The sequence below is a fragment of the Helianthus annuus genome, chromosome 10, assembly GCF_002127325.2.
Source record: "Helianthus annuus cultivar XRQ/B chromosome 10, HanXRQr2.0-SUNRISE, whole genome shotgun sequence".
NCBI lineage: Eukaryota > Viridiplantae > Streptophyta > Magnoliopsida > Asterales > Asteraceae > Helianthus > Helianthus annuus.
Genome location: NC_035442.2, coordinates 174,592,277 through 174,597,764, shown reverse-complemented (window position 1 = coordinate 174,597,764; position 5,488 = coordinate 174,592,277). Strand labels below are relative to the sequence as shown.

Below are 5,488 nucleotides of genomic sequence, written 5' to 3'. Positions count from 1 at the left end.
TAGGTGAATGGGTAAAAACTGACCCTTGTAGTTAAAAATGAGAACTTAATACCTTCTTTCCTTTGACCATAATTAGACTCCAAGTTCCATACAATTAAATTAAGTAAGAGAATGTATAGCATATATGGAGTTTCACACCTGATTAGCCCGCAACATTCTCATCGCCTCATTGAGAAATACCACATTAGTAATCAATGTTGCATCAGTGTGATCCGTTCACGTAGTACCTGTTGTAATACATCTTTTATATTATTAATATACACACTTGTATTAAGATCAGTACCAAATAGCCTTTCTTAAGATAATTCAATTATGCATATTATTTGATCAAATAAAATGAAAAATAAGAATCACCAGCAGAAACAATTTTTTATTTGTTATGTTTTATGTTATAAAGTTGGTTGAATTAAAAGAATGAACGTTAAAAATTAATTACATCAATATGTAAGAAGTTTTCAGGGTAAAATATACAAAATTAAGGGGAATAATAGTACCTGCAGCAACATCCACTGGCCAGAAAACATCCAGATATATTTCACCACCATCTAGCCATCCTTTAGTTTCTAATAAAATACAAAAATCTGATCAATCAATTGAAAATAAACTTACAATTGATTCAAAGATCCTAACCCTCATGAACCAAAACAACCCACATAACAAAATGCTTTGTAGTGCATATGATAAAAAAAATATTACATATTTCTAATCTAATTAAACCAAGTTAGTGAATTCAGAAAACATGGGTTGGTTGTATTGTAGCACAAGGGGCCCACATCTGATGAGTAAAACATGGGCCAGGCCCACACATTGACTTTATCAATGATGTTATTGGCCCATTTTCATGTGGTCATCATCATGGAAGGCAGTTTTAATCAGCTGAAATGTTTTCCGAATCCGAATTTAACATTTTTTTGTATAAATATATTCTAATTCAATGATTATATATGATGAGTGAGTTTTAAGATTTGAAATTTGAGTGAGGTTGCTTATATTCCTTCTATCAATGAGTAACAAAATTGTATTTTAGTTGCATTCGTTTTCAAACAAAGGTAAAGTATTGCAAAAAGAAATTGTCAAAAAAGTAAACTGAAGACACGTGAAGATCAGCCAATAGGAGTCATGTCAAAGGGTTTAAAAGTCGCTTCAAGTATACTCAAGTGCTGACCCGACCCATTTTGACCCGTTACTGAACGTGTCTGACCTGCCCATTTTTCGAGAGGAAAAATACCTTGAAAGCGGCTGCATAGGCAGCCTGTTGGTTTGACATGCCTTCGAATGGTAACTTGTGTATGAGTTCCCACAATACAATTGCAAAGCTGTACGCGTCGACTTTGTGGTTATAATGCTTTTTTTCTCCTTACCTAACTGTTACCGCGCTGTAAAGCTTCATAAACACCGTTACTTTTTTTAGTTTCTAATGCAAAATTTCAACTCATTTGACCAAAAATGAGTTTGTTTTGGGTTATATTTTTATAATTTATCTTGAATAGGATAAATTGATAAATAAAAAAGTACCTAAATATGATACGTGTCAAATTAATTGAACGTGTTAAAAATCGACCAAAATGTATATAAATTCTTACATATTGTTTGATTTAAAAAAGATAATTATATACTTTTCCGCTATAGCTTATACAATCATAATTAGTACATAACCCATTTATATAAGTCTATAAGAAAAATACGAAAAAAATGTTTTGGGGCCAACCCAATCGAACCCGTTTTGACCCAAACTTATTTTGACACGTCAACCGCAGTAACTAATTACCTCGGGAGCCATCCATCGATAGGTTCCGGTTTATGCAGTCATCATCTCTGTTAACAATTCTTCTATTGCCAAACCAAAATCAGTGAGTTTCACTGATTTGTGATCGGCTGTAAGCAGCAAGTTTTCAGAAAAAATAAAGCATAGCGAATGTAACACATTAATCGATTGTAAATATTTATTTACATGATTAAAAAGCGGAAATTTACCTGGTTTTAAGTCCCGGTGAATTATTCAATGCGAGTGTAAACACTCCATTGCACGCGCAATATCAAGTGCAAACCCTATAGGAACATGTGTATCCAACCCGTTCGGCCTCATATTAACCAAGTATTTTCTTAAAGTTCCACCGGTAAGAAGCTCGGTTACTATGACCATCACAGGGTCCTTGCAGGCTCCGATAAACTGATATGAAAAAATATATATAATTGTTCAATATATGTTATAAAAGTATACAACATTATCCATTTGATGATCAAAAACCAACGTTTACTAAATTCTTGTGTTGCACTTTCGATAACATTGCTACTTCTCGCACGAAATGCCCTTCTGTCTTCGCTATCTCCTCAGGCGTATCGCCATTATTCACAAGTTTAATGGCAACAATCTTGTTTTTATATCTGAATTAACGCAAACAATAAATAGAAACACAATTATTTTTATGTAACTGAATAACTCAAATGTTTACACGAAAAAAGATAAAGAATTCCAAATAAGAACACAAAATTGAGACCCATTTCATCAATTAATCACAAACCAAACTGAATAACTCAAACGATTGGTGATTTTAACATTTAAACACGTGAGCACATATACAAAAATCACAAACGATTTGAGATTTCGGATTTTAGATGAACATCAAAAGGTGATTTTGCAAACATCAATTGTTAAATTAAAAACCCTAAATATGAAGAACAAAAAGATTAAACATAAATTAAAGCTTAAAGATTAAAAGAAAACATACCGTTTGCTGGGTTGCTTTAGACTGAGATCTTAGGTTGTGATGGAACAGAGAGAGAGATACAACCATCTACTCACAATCAGTTAAACCCGTTCTACGTTCTCATTCTCCCAAATCACTTTTTCGAAAAACAATACTATTGTTGTAACGGGCTGTGCTTACAAAAAGTTGTTAACTAAAAGATCCCTAATAAATATTTGTTAAAACAAACCTTCAGTGATCAAGTAAATAAACCATTAGGGTTTTGACTCTAATAACTTGAAACAGAGCATAAATCGGAAATGCATACCTACCTTGGTTTAGGGACCATGATTCATAGAAGATTAGAAAAAAGAATAATCAACAGAAGATCCAATCGATTGGCTTAGATTTTTCTTCGCATCGCCATTAGGAATTGAGTTTGAGAAATCGCCATTAGGGTTTGAGTTTGAGAAATCAACTGAAGATCCATTGGCTTATTTTTTTCTTCACATTTAGGTTTGGACTTTGAGATAGATGAATTTGAGAAAGATGAAACGTATACAGGCGAACAATTAGGGTTTGGATTGATTGGAGAGAGATGAACAATTATGGTTTGGATTGACCAAAATCAAAGGAGCGTGTGAAAGAAGAATGATGGAATTGTGAGGCGGTAGGATAATTGATTGAGAATTGAGAGAATTGAGATATGGCGCCCATTTTCACAATTATCTGGCCAAAGAGAGTTGCCACATCATGGTCAAATAGTCAACCTTTATTTTGCTTTAGTATAATAGATAGATATCTTTTTAGCATGTACAAAACTTCGAATATTCATGGGATTACGCAGGGGTGCAACTATTAAGGGGCGCGGCCGGGGGGGGGGGAGGTGTTCGAACTTTTCGCTCGGAAATCTCAAGCTTCGCCACTGGAATTACGTTTGAATATTTTTAACTATCATACGTATATTTTTTTTATTAGTTCATCAATCTAATAAAACTATCATGTAGACTACCCAGGTACATATGTTAAGTTATTTGTAGTAGTTTTGGCTAAAACATTTCAAATGACGAAAAACATTATTTATTCGAAGAGTTAATTACTGTTTTCGTCCCTATGGTTTGTCAAAAATCACTATTTCAGTCCATTAGTTTAAAAATTGCAATTTCAGTCCCTATGGTTTCACTTTCGTAACCATTTCAGTCCCTGTGGTTCCATTTTCATAACCATTTCAATCCATTACTTTGTTAAGTACATGGACTGAAATGGTTACGAAAGTGAAACCACAAGAACTGAAATTGTAATTTTTAAACTAATGGACTGAAATAGTGATTTTTGACAAACCCCAAGGACAAAAACAGTAATTAACTCTTATTCGAATAAAATGTATAGTATGCATTGTATGTGAATATTGATGGATGTTTCTCATTAACCTTCTATGTTGTTGTTTTGGATGTTGACCTAACTTAAGTAACAACTTCACTTATTTGCTTCTATATAATACTCGATAAATTAATACTCGATTATTTAATAAACTCTTTAAGATAATATTTTTTGCCGGTCCCGACTCGGGGATAGGGTGATAAATTAATAATTCGCTAAAATTATAAGATAATACATTTTTGATAATTTCTTTAGACCCCATATAAAATATAAATTAATAATTCCTTATATATAACATATTACATGAATGATTTATGAAGGTTTCTTGAAAAATGACTCAATTGTCTTTTGTTTTTTGTTGAAATCAATTTCCTCTTGAATCTCGTCTCTAATTTTCCTTAGCATGGTAAGAACTTCTGGTGTTTGTGTTAACCTATTTTGATCTTGTATTTATATAGAAAATATTTTTAATGTCCATAAAGTGATACATTGAACACAAGAAGCATAATAAGGTGGGAGATTGAAGGTTTCGTTCAAATTGGGCCGTTCATTTGATATACATGCATTGTATACAATAATTAAGTGGAAGCTTGAAAGGTGTTTGTAAACTAAGTATTCTACTATAAATTAATAAAATATTAATTAATATATAAATTAATAATTATTAATTTATCGATTAATTAATAACTCTTTTAATTAATAAATTTTGGTGGTCCCAAGTGTATTATTTTATAGAGTTTCTACTGTATAATTTTACTCTTTGACTAATGGATTCTTATGTCTTTAAAAATAAACCGATTTGATAAGAGATCATGTTACAAATTTAAAAAAAATATAGCAAAACACTAGTCGAATGAGAGACAACATCGGCCGATTAGGCAACAGAATTGTGGGGTCTCATTCTTCAAAATTCCTTGGAATTGTAGTACCACTAAGATCTAGTTGAGGTCTTGAACCTGATTTAAGAATCCAATTACCAATGGGCTGAGCCATTTTTTCTTTCTCTTGTGTGATCAATTTTGAGAAGAATCAACGGCAAGTATCAATATTTTTTAATCAACGGCAATTATATAGATATTAATATGTTATATATTATGTTATAAACAATATACAACAACATGTAATATATAAAAGGTAAAGTGTGGAATTTAAAAAAATATAAAATTGATATTTTTGAAAATGGAGGTATAAACAGTAAAAATGAAGGTGTATTTAGCCACACTCTAATTAAATCGGTTTATGTTGGGAGCCACTCGGCTAAAAATAGTAACCATTGTTTCTTTAAAAGGAATAACTTATATGTGACGACATCCAAGTTGCTATCTTTCCATGGAATTCTAACCCTAAGGTTATGTAGTGTGGTCATGACTCAAATGACCACTGTCATCCTTTACGTCAGCTTCATATCACTCCACCCTTAT

At 32.0% G+C, this 5,488-nt stretch overlaps 1 long non-coding RNA gene across 1 annotated transcript; it reads right to left on the bottom strand.

The window, feature by feature from the left end:
* Nucleotides 1-539: 539 nt before the first annotated feature.
* LOC110883627 lies at nt 540-2,225 on the bottom strand. The gene is made up of 4 exons (XR_002560525.2): nt 1,975-2,225; nt 1,769-1,875; nt 1,229-1,384; nt 540-563 (listed from the first exon to the last, which is right to left on the bottom strand). It is a non-coding gene; the product is annotated as an uncharacterized LOC110883627 (long non-coding RNA).
* Between the last annotated feature and the right edge of the window lie 3,263 nt (nt 2,226-5,488).